We start from the raw sequence: 12359 nt of genomic DNA on the forward strand, positions 1-12359 counted from the left end.
TTGGATCATCCAATAATTAAGGAGGCCCATCATAAAATCTCAGTTGCTCTAGCTGTGCCCCTTCCCCTGAATTACTCTTTCCACCAAAGTCATAAAATCTCAGTTGCTCTAGCTGTGCCCCTCCCCCTGAATTACTCTTTCCACCAAAGGAGAGGGTGGCTTTCTGTGACACACTTGTTTACTGGCATGGGGAAGGAATAAAATGCACCTTGTAAAGCTAAAGGGGGCACATCATTATTGTATTTTGAAGGGAGATGGGATAACACAAAGTTGCAGTGTTTGTCACAATTTTAATGCATATATTTTTTATTCTTTCATGGAATGTGGGTGTCACTGGCTAGCCTAGCACTTATTGCCCAATGCTAATTGTCCTTGAGAAGGTGCTGGTGAGCTGCCTTCTTGAACCACTGCTCTCCATGTGCTGTAGGTACACCCACAATGCTGCTAAGAAGGGAGTTTCAGGATTTTGAACAAGCAGCAGGGAAGGAACAGCGATATAGTTCGTCAGGATGGTGAGTGACTTAGAGGGGAACTTGCAGATGGTGGTGTTGCCATGCATTGCTATCCTTGTCCTTCTAGTTAGAGGTCACAGGTTTGGAAGGTGCTGTTGAAGAAGCCTTGGTGAGTTGCTACAGTGTACCTTATAGATGGTACACACTGGTGCCACTGTGTCCCGGTGGTGCAGGAAAGAATGTTGAAAGTGGTGGATAGGGTGCCAGTCAAGCAGGTGCTTTGGCCCACATGGTGTCGAGCTTCTTGAGTGTTGTTGGAGCTGCACTCATCCAGGCAAGTGGGGAGTATTCCATCACACTCCTGACGTCCCTTGTGGATGGTGGACAGACTTTGGGGAGTCAGGAGGAGAGTTACTCGTTGCAGGATTCCTAGCTTCTGACCTGCTCTTAGAGCCCTAGTATTTATATATCTGGTCCATTTCAGTTTCTGCTCTATGGTAACCCCCAGAATGTTGATGGTGGGGGATTCAGTGATGGTAATGCCATTGAATGTCATGGGGTGATGGTTAGATTCTCTCTTGTTGGAGATGGTCATTGCCTGGCACTATGATGATGACATTACATGCTTTATTGCAATGATGAAAAGTAAGCCAATAATTACTATTTTGATTGTTCTCTAATTTGTGTAACCTTAAACAAACTGTTATAAATAGCACATTATAGCAACTTCAGGAGCTTCTCACTTAAACATTAAGGACCGGGTGGAGCTAAGTTTTTGGAAGAGGTGGAAGGAAGAAGAGGGGAGCAAAGGCTTCCTTTAATGCACCTACTGTTCCAATGTAATTAAATAAATTTGGTTATTGATAGGGAGAGAAATCATTAACGTTGACAGGAAAGTTATTGTTCGTTTGCCCTCCTGGTGTTTGTGACTTAAACATGTAAGGAATTTTTGAAGATATTTACCTTTTTTTGACTTGGTACATTGTTCATCTCATTATAAAATGATGACGTAGACCAGTATGTGACAACTTGTGTTTATTTGGCACCTTTAACATAGCAAAACGTTCCAAGGCATTTCATAGAAGCAAAATTTGACACTGCACCACATTAAGAAGTATTAGGATGGATGATTAAAAAAACTTGGTCAAGTAATTAAGTTTTAAATAGTATCTTAAAAGAGGAGTGAGATATATAGAGGTGGAGAGGTTTAGGGAGGGAATTCCTGAGCTTCTGGCATTGGCAGCAGAAGGCATGGCCACCGATGGTGAAGTGATTTAAATTGGGGGTGCTCAAGAGGCTACAGTTGGAAAAGTGCAGATATCTTGGAGCTTTGTAAGGCTGGGGGAGATTACAGAGATAGGGAGGGAAGAATTTGGAAACAAAGAATTTTAAAATTGAGGCTTTGCTTAAGTGGGAGTGAATGTAGATAATCAAGCACAAGTGATGAGTGAATAGCATTTGGTGTTTTTGATGAGCTCAATTTCAATTAAGGTAGAAAGTGGGAGACTAGCTAGGAGTGCATTAGAATGGTCAAATCCACAGATAACAAAGGCATGGCAACAAATGAACTGAAGTAGGGTCAGAGTCAGGAGATGTTTTGGAGGTGGAAGCTTACAGTCTTGTTGATGGTGTGGTTGAGTGGTCGAATGCTCACCTTGGGTCAAGTATGACACTAAGGTTATGAACAGTCTCGTTCAACCTCAGTAAGTTGCCATATACAGGTATGGAGTCGGTGGCAAGGGAATGGAGTTTGTGATGGTGATTGAAGACAGTAGTTTCAGTCTTATCAATATTGAATTGGAGGAAATTTCTGCTCATCCAGTACTGGATGTCAGATGAGCAGCCTAATAGTTTTAGAGACAGTGAAGGAGTTAAGAGAAGTGGTAGTGATATATAAGTAAACTTTCAGTAGATTTTCATTTCACTGCAGTTTTTTAGTGTATAATAATGTTCATATATGATGAAAGAGTATATGATCACTTTTCTTGGATCTCTATGTTCTTGATTACTATAACTCACTTTCAACTTTATTGTTCAAAGTAAACAGTTGGATTGTCTTGTGGAAATAACTATTGTGTTGTAAGGTATTCAATATTCTCTGCTGGTAATAGTTATGAGGTCTCAAAACTAATGAGTATAGTCATTTGGTAGTACAGAATTTCAGTATTGCTGAAAGAAAAGATTTTTATTGAAGCTTTTCATCTTGCACCCATCAGGACAATGCGCAAGAAAATACCAATGTCAGGGGAAACAACTTTTTTTTACTGTTTGAGAAGAGAGTGCTGATTTGCAAATGGACTCTGATTTGTAGGGGCATTGCCACGGAAAATGCATAGTTGATTGTGACTGACAGTTAACTGCCAAGCATTGTTTGAAATTTAAACCAGGTAGCTTGACTCTGGTCAAGACATTGTCCTGGGGAATGAACCTGCGAATGGCTGTCACTTATTTTGTTTAGCTGAAACAGGCATGAACTGGAAGCTACATATATTAATACACAGGGCCCTGTTATTTGCAGACAGGAAGAACAGGTACACACATTGCACCCGTTTCAACTGAACAAACTAAGTGATAGCCATTTGCTGGTTCTTTCCCCAGGACAATGCCTTGACTAATCAGAGTCGAGCTGTCTGGTTTAAATTTCACACAAATCTTGGCAGTTAACTGTCAGTTGCAATCAAGTGTGCATTCTCCGTTTGAATGTCTCTACCAATCAGAGTCCACTTGGCAACCAATCAGCACTCTCTTCTCATACAGTATAAATATGTTGATTCCCTTGACATTGGTATTTCCTTGCAAATTGTCTTGATGAGTCCAAGTCGTTCATGAATGCTACCATCAAAAACATACTAAACATAATACAAGCAATTTAAATTAGGCTCATTTGTCTGATGGTAATCTTTATGATGTGCTTCCATTTTCCATTGTTGGGCCAAAGGTTCAGTCACCTGATTCCATTTGACATGGCTTTAAGACAATAATGGTGAACGTAGGTACTATTGAAAGAGACAAAAAGTCTGTACCTTCAGGAACATTTTTTGATCAAGAGCATAACACTATACATTGCAAAATCATTTTTAGCCTAACACAAATCAGTACTATTGATTGTTATTCAAAATTCTCTGATTTTGCAAATACAGGGAAAATGAGAAGTGATTCATTGCGGTAGTCACTTTCAACAGTGATTTGTATTTACTTAAGGTTATTTATGTCTAGACTGGCAACTGTTCGTTTATGATTTCATAAATGTTGCACTGCTCTTTAGTGGATATCAGCAAGAAAATAGTTGATAGTTGTAACTTGTCTCTTTTTTGTTTTGGTTCAGACATGGGCCACCTTGTGAAATTGTGTGCTTAAAAGGTTGTGAAGCATGTGGGGAAAAATGTTCGAAGTGTAAACACTTGAAAGAGGGATCCTCCACTAACATTATTACATATACAGATCAAGGGATTACAAAGATTGCTACTTTTGAATATAGCAAGAATTTTTTTTACTACTTTTAATTTTCTTGAGTATTTTTTGTTGAAATGATATGTGAATTAAAGAGGCAATTTTGAATGATACTGAGCCCAGTGGTATGGTGGGGTGTGATTAGCCTACATAATTGAAACAGCCAACTTCCTGAAGCTTTCTGGAAAAATTATTGTACCAATCAGATGCTCATTCTTTTTCTCCCATCCTTGTGCTCAGGTGAATTTCTTTGCCATTTGTGGTTTCAACAAATGTTTTAAAAATAGGGAGACAAAGCAAAAAGGCTCATTATTTTCTTTTGAAGAGTAGGATTTCGCTGGTGAGACTGAATTGAGAGAAGATTCATTTTTTGTCAGTCTTATATCAGTGAATAGCTTGTTGGATAAACATTCAATTTCAAAATATTCCTTTATTCGTATTTTCTAATTCAGAGAAGTGATGACAAAGTATAAAAGATTGTTCCCCTAGCTTTCTCTCCTTTCCCCTGCCAATGGCGAGCTCTGCTCCCATCTTAGAACCAGATCACTCTAGGCATTAGCAAAGAATCTCACATTGTCCTTAAAAAAAAATGCCATGTGAAATTAGCCAATTTTAATAGTTTAAGATTTTGGTTTAACATTTAGCACGATACCATTGAGAACAGAGACTAAGGGCAAGATTTTAGGTTTTGGATCAGGACCTTGATGGCAGGGTCAAATGGCGTTCCTGATCCCACATGGTGTTGGGAGCAGTCATCTGGTGGTGATTTTCCTTGAACTGGCCAATCTGTGGCAGAGGATGTACTTGTCATTCAATTAAGGATGGTGGGTGGGCTCTCTAAACTGGAGAGCCAATAGGAGGCCCCCTAGGATGGAAAGGGATGCAGCAGCAGAGAAGGGAGAGAGAGAGACTGCCTCCATCTTGAGATGCTCTCTCACCAAATTTGAAAATTTTTGAATTAAAAATTGGCTACATCTATCGGGCCACCATTGTGGGACCCCTCAATAGGGTGGCCTGTGGCCATTTGGCCTTCGATAAGCCTGTTACTTGGCTATCTGCTGGTTTTGGATGGGAAACCCTTCCACCGCCCACGATCCCACTCCGGAAAAACAACTGGGGGCAAGATGGTGTTGGAAAACCAACTGGCACCTCCAAATCATCAGGATGAAAATTCAGCTTTAAATGTTCCTCCTGGATCCTCTTCAGGGATTGTAGTAAAGAAAGAGCTTGCATTTATATAGTGCCTTATTTGTTTGAAAGGATGTGCCTCATGTCTAAATTACTTTTTGAACTGTATTTGTTGACACAGTTTGAGGTTCCTAAGCTCATCACAGCATTGAAAGTCAGAAGAGAAATGAGAGTAGCTAATTTCATCATAGAGGGAGCATTTAACTGAGTATTGCACCAGTGTCTGTGAAATTGAGGTCAATGGGACTTTGATTTCACTTTTTTAAACAAAGATGACAACTCCATCAATACAGCATTCTCTCAGCTCAGAATTGGTGAGTTGGCTTAGTTCTGATAGTTGCTTGAACTCACAACCTTTACTGGAAAATGCAAACGTCATGATGGATTTTTTGCAAATGAACAGGAATGTGATATCCTGTCTGATGAGCAAGATGGTTGTGGTTGCCTCAACTGTCTTCATCAAATGTTTTCCCCCTATCAAAACGTCATAAGTGGGCCCATATTTTGATGATTATAAAATGTTTAGCCACCTCCATAATAGAGCAGTCTATAACAGCATACATGTGATGACTAGTTGAGTTCCGCAGTGTTGGGATCACAACTTTTCACTTTATACATTAATGATCTAGATGAAGGAACTGAGGGCATTCTGGCTAAGTTTGCAGATGATACAAAGATAGGTGGAGGGACAGGTAGTATTGAGGAGGCGGGGAGGCTGCAGAACGATTTGGACAGGTTAGGAGAATGGGCAAAGAAGTGGCAGATAGAATACAACGTGGGGAAGTGTGAGGTCATGCACTTTGGCAAGAAGAATAGAGGCATAGACTATTTTCTTAATGGGGAGAGAATTCAGAAATCTGGAGTGCAAAGGGACTTGGGAGTCCTAGTCCAGGATTTTCTTAAGGTTAACTTGCAGGTTGTGTCAGTAGTTAGGAAAGCAAATGCAATGTTGGCATTTATTTTGAGAGGGCTAGAATATAAAAGCAGGGATGTGCTGCTGAGGCTTTATAAGGCTCTGGTCAGACCACATTTAGAATATTGTGAGCAATTTTGGGCCCCGTATCTCAGGAAGGATGTGCTGGCCCTGGAGAGGGTCCAGAGGAGGTTCACTAGAACGATCCCAGAAATGAAAGTCTTAACATATGAGGAACGTTTGAGGACTCTGGGTCTATACTCGATGGAGTTTAGAAGGATGAGGGGGGATCTGATTGAAACTTACAGAATACTGGAAGGTCTGGATAGATTGGACGTGGGGAAGAAGGTAGGAGAGACTAGGACCTGAGGGCACAGCCTCAGAGTAAAGGGAAGATCTTTTAGAACAGAGATGAGGAGAAACTTCTTTAGCCAGAGAGTGATGAATCTATGGAATTCATTGCCACAGAAGGCTGTGGAGGCCAGGTCATTGAGTGTATTTAAGACTGAGATAGATATGTTCTTGATTGGTAAGGGGATCAAAGGTTACGGGGAGAAGGCGGGAGAATGGGATTGAGAATCTTATCAGCCATGATTGAATGGCGGAGCAGACTCGATGGGCCAAGTGGCCTAATTTCTGCTCCTATGTCTTATGGTCTTATGTGGATCTCTGAAAGACAAAAGACAGGTGACAGATAACATTCATGCCACCATAAATACCAGACAATTACCATCTCCAACATAAAGAAAACAAATAACCTTCCCTTGACCGTTAAATATCATTGCCATTACGGAGAACCTGATCTTTCAACATATTTGTGAGCATCATTGACCAGAAGCTTAACTGGACAAATCATATCAGTGGTCCGGTAAAAAGGGCAGAGGCTGGGAAGAGTGACTGAGCACCTCATTCCCTCAATACTTCTTGAGAATATCATCAACACATTTGCATTGGTTCAAGGAAGAGGCTATTATTACCTTATCAAAGCAACTGGGGATGGGCAGTAGATGCAGCCTCATCACCAGGATGGTCCACACCCTGAAAACAAGTTAAGAAAAATATTTTGCACATAGGAAGGCCCAACAAACAGTGAACCGAAACGAATGGCCAGTTCATTTGTTTTGGCAGAATTAGTTGAGGGAAGAATTTTGATAGATACCGCGTGAGTATTTTGCTCTTTTGATTGTGTCATTGGATCTTTTACAACTATCTGCATAGGCAACAGGACTTTGATTTCATATTTTGTTTAAAAGATGACAACTCCTTCTATACAGCACTTTCTCAGCTCAGAATTGGTGAGTCAGCTTAGTTCTGATAGTTGCAACCTTACTGAACTCACAACCTTACTGGAAAATGCAAACATCATTAAGGATTATTTGCAAATGAACAGGAATGTGATATGCAAAGTGTGTTCTGTAATTTTTACCTGAAGTTAAATATTTCTATATGACGCTGCATAGACAAGTGTTTATTTAAAAAAAAGACAATCAATTCTGTGTTAACACACTGCTTGTCATTAATGATCACTTTCTGTTGGAATGAACAAGCACATTTTTGAAACTTGCTTTACTATTGCGACTTTGGAATTCTTTTTCTGAATTCTGAGGCGGGATCATTGAATATTTGTAAGGCAGAGGTCGATAGATTCCTGTTAGACAAGGGAATCAAAGGTTATTGGGGGTGGATGGGAATCTGGAATTCAAAACACAAACAGATCAGCCATGATCTTACTGAATGGTGGAGCAGGCTCAAAGGCCAAATGGCCTACTTCTGCTCCTATTTCGTACATTCGTATGAGAGAACAGTGATCTTGAGGGAGAATGAATACAGCATGAGTTTGAGCTATCGTATTCCACATGGGGTATATCCTCCATTTCCTTTGACCTCTGAAGGTGTTAAATCACATTAGAATATGGTTCTATTGGTACCAGATACACGCCTGTACCATTGACCGCTATTATATAACTTAGACAGTGAATGATGATAGTTAAGCCTGAATCTGGCTCCACCCAAAATCCACAAGGTGCATTTTATAGAAAATATGAATATAGTAATATTTTGAAATTGGGGTTTCTTGGTAGACAATAGAGTGAGAGCTCTGCTAATTCTCTCCTCCGATGGGAGGAAGCCAGGTTAGCAGTCCGATAATACTAACTAAGAGCAAATGCAGAGGATCAAACCTTGCACCTTCTGGCTCTCTGGCTTAAGTTCCACATTTTGTGTTGCCAGTGGGACAGGAGGGGGTTTCAGGGGGAGGGGGCAGTCACTGGGAAAAGAAGTCCAGTGTTACAGTGACACAAATTTCTCTTGTTTCTCTCAAAGAGTCAATATGTGATGACTGCATTCCTCTGTTTTGTATAGCAGGGACTGACTTTGTGATTGTCAGAATAAGAGAGTGTTAACTGTTTGCTTCCTTTGGGAATTAACACTGCCATGGATGGTAAATGGTGTCTTGCATGACAAAAATTGCATCATCCGTGCTGTTTGTCTCCATGGTGCCTCTTATGGTTTCCTATTCAAGAAGGTTTACATATCATCATTTCACCAACTCTTGGTACTATTTTCTGATGAAATGCAAGGGAGCAAGAATTCCTGTAGCCCAGAGTCAAGCTGTTTTATGAGTGGTCTGATAAAAATTTTAATACACAGATTGTTTGGATCAATTGGAATTGATTCATAAAATATCAATATGTAACAAATTGTTTTTGTTTGGCTTTGTGGTTTCATTGGAACTCCTGTATGAAAGCTTTAATATCTTTGCTTTAAGCTTGATTAGACCTTTGTTTACAGAATATCAAAAACAAAATTATAATAGGTTTGTTTTTGACTGGAAGATCTCAACCCAGGTATACTTGGCATTAATATTTACTGATTTTAAGTGATATATATGCACCTACATACACCAGCAACCTTTTTAATCCAATTAATTAAAAATTTCCATTTTGGCTAAATATATTTGCATTTTGGTTGTGTTCAGGACCATGAAGCCCTCAGTTGAAAGTCACAAAATGTCTTTTGGTTAGCTTTCAAAAGGATGTCGAGAACTTGACTTTGTAGTGTACAAAGGAATAGATGAAATTGCAGATTTTGGGTTCAGATTCCAACAGACCTGTAATTAATTTAACCAGACCTTCATATATACTTCGTGACTGAATTTTTAGTGCAAACCCACCCATGTGTGATGCTTGAAGTGCCAGTATTAAAAAAAGTGTATAAGGATGAAGTCCTTTCAGTTCCAGCCAAGGTATCAGCCTTGGTTCAGTAGTAACACTCTCATCTCTGAGTCAGAAGGCCATGGATTCAAGCCCCACTCCAGGATTTGAGCACATAATCTAGCCTGACATTCCATGTAGTAATGAAGATATGCTAAACTGTCAGAGGTGCTGTCTTTCAGATGAAATGTTAAACTATGATCCCATCTACACCCTTGGGTAATGTTGCACAGCAAAATCTTGTAAGTGACTTCAATAGTCTTGTTTTCCTTGCCTAAGAATGCTTTGGGTGACTGTTCCCATATACTACATATCATGGCACAAAGCTGAAGTTAGTTTGCAATAGTGGAAAATGTGTAGTCGTTTTATCATTCTTCTGGGTGTGGGCATTGCTGGCAGGGTAGCCAATTATTGCCCTTGAGAAGGTGGCAGTGGACCTTTTTTGAACTGCTGCAGTCCTAGTCCTATCCAGCATTTTGATACAATGGAGTGCTTTGCTAAGCCACATCCTAGGTCATTTTAGAATCAACCATGTTGCTGTGGAGCTAAAGTCACATGTAGGTCAGACCAAAGAAAGTTTATTGTTTCTACAGGATATCAGTGAACGTATTTTATTTGCTTTTATTTTTTTCTTTATTCTTTCATGGGATGTGGGTGTCACTAGCAAGGCCAGCGTTTGTTGCCCATCCCTAATTGCCCTTGAACTGAAATGGCTTGACAGCTAAAAGTCGACCACATTGTTGTGGGTCTGAATTCACATGTCGGCCAGACTGGGTAAGGACGGCAGATTTCCTTCCCGAAAGGATGTTTGTGAACCATTTGGGTTTTTGCAACAATCAGTGATAGTTGTAATGGTCCCTGTTATTTAGACTAGCTTTATATTCCAGATTTATTAATTGAATTTTTAAATTTCCCCAGCTGCCATGACATCATGACATTTTGACTGCTTTATGAACACATTTACTGAGAGCAGCCCTGTATCTCCAGATTTTATTTAACTGAACTCAAATTCTCAAACTGCCATGACGTGGCTTGAAGTTGTTCACAGGATTATTTTTACAGGCATCTGGATTACAAGGCCAACAACATAATGGCTACACTACTATACTCCTATAACTGCTCTGTTTTATTTTAGTGTTGCATACAAGCTGATGTTGTATGTGTTTACCTGACAATTGACTGTCTTTGCCTTGGAAAATTGCTGGAGGTTTGGCAGGCAGTGAAGCAATCTGCTGTGTTTCAGCGTCTGAGAATTAAAAGTTCAGTATGAGTGGGGATGGTGATGAAACCTGAAGGGAAAATTTGAATCAGCAGCTGGGATTTTATTCTTTTCCCTTGTGCCCAATTTTATTTTCCAATCCTCAAGGATAAAGTTTGATTACATGTAGACATCATCACTGTTTGCCTGTCTTGTTTCATGACGAAAAGAGAGGCTTGCATTCACATAGTGGCATTCGTGACCTCAGGATGTCCCAAAGTGCTTTCCAGCCAATTGAATATTTTTGAAGTGTGGTGACTGTTGTAATGTTGAAAACACAGTAGCCAATATGCATTCAGCAGGGTTGCACAAACAACAGTGAGGTAATTACCAGATAATCTGTTTGAGTGTTGTTGGTTAATGAATAAATGTTGGCCAGGACACCAGGGAAAACTCATTGCTCTTCTTCAAATAGTAACATAGAATATTTTACACTTGCCTGAGGGGTTAAACAGGCCTCCGTTGAATATCTTATCAGAAGGACTGAACCTCTGACAGTATAGCACTCTCTCAGTACTGCACTAGAGCATCAGGTTAGATTTTGTCCTCAAATCCCTGGAGTAGGTCTTGGACACACAACCTTTTGACTCTGAGACAAGAGTGCAGAATTGAAGGGCATAACTGTAGCTATGCCATAGATATCTTTTTCAAAAGTACCTAAGCAGCAATAGAAAACACTGAATTCACATCAATCAGTAAACTGTGCTGAGTTGCATTTCTGTGAAATACTTCATGGTTCCTTGAAGATGGCTTAGCACCACATCCATTATGTTAGTTTCTGTTGATAGATTTTACATGTGAAATAAGAAAGATCTCATGCAGCCCTTCCATAGGATTGTCAAAATACATTTTATGTTAAAGAACACAAGTCATCTATTGATCAAGTCAGCAGGCATTAATATGAAGAAACATTAATGCATTTCAAAACAACTTGCAAATAAACAATAGAGGGCTAAGCAGTGATTTGAAAACTTAGCTGCATCAATCATTTTAATCATTTCTGTATCTGTTGTAGCACAAGATGCAGCAGAACATTCATTATTATTGCATTATTAAACTGCTGTGTGACACTGCCTCTGAACTGTGCTTAGTAAGGTATAGCATTTGCAGATTATTACAGGTCAGAGTATGGATTGTGAATTTAGTCCTTGTGCAATCTATCCAAGTCCCAACGCATTAGTACATTAATTTTGTTATCAATATCAAATACACTTTTACACATTATGGAGAGTTTTCATATTAAAAGATTGTAAATAAACAATAAATTAAGTAATATGTAGGAAAGAAGTATAGGTGGTGTATAAATGCTGTGGCTATTGGAACTCTTCAGAAGCTGGGTACTCTACGGCGAGTGACTCACCTTCTGACTCCCCAAAGTACCTCCACCACCAAAAGGCACAAATTAGGAGTGTGATGGAATGCTATCCACTTTCCTAGATTGGTGCAGCTGCAACAACATTTTAAGAAACTACCTGTTTACCCAGAACAAAGTAGTCCACTTGCTCAGCATCCAATCCACCAGCTTAAGCATTTACTGTCTCAATCTCTGGTGTACCCTAACTGTTGTATGTACTACCTACCATTTCACAAACCCGCGACCTCCACCAACTAGAAGGACAACGGCTAAAGGTTCATGGGAACACCACCACCTCCTTGTTACCTACCAATTCACCATTCTGACTTGGACATATATAAATATTCCTTCAGCCTGCTGCATTGCAATCCTGGAGCTTCATATCTAACAGCAATATGGAAGCATCTTCACCAAACGGACTGCAGCGGTTCTCAAAGAAGGCTCACCATCACTTTCTCACAGGCAACTGGGAATGGGGCATAAATGCCAGCCTTGCCAGTGACACATATTATGAGAATTCTTTAAAAAAGAT

General features: G+C 39.8%; 1 protein-coding gene across 5 annotated transcripts in view; it reads left to right on the forward strand.

The window, feature by feature from the left end:
* The window catches only part of trps1 (trichorhinophalangeal syndrome I), a 190573-nt gene that overhangs the window by 12400 nt on the left and 165814 nt on the right, over positions 1–12359 (forward strand). The gene's annotated exons all lie outside the window — the stretch shown is intronic.

The sequence above is a fragment of the Carcharodon carcharias genome, chromosome 6, assembly GCF_017639515.1.
Source record: "Carcharodon carcharias isolate sCarCar2 chromosome 6, sCarCar2.pri, whole genome shotgun sequence".
In the NCBI taxonomy this organism is placed as follows: domain Eukaryota; kingdom Metazoa; phylum Chordata; class Chondrichthyes; order Lamniformes; family Lamnidae; genus Carcharodon; species Carcharodon carcharias.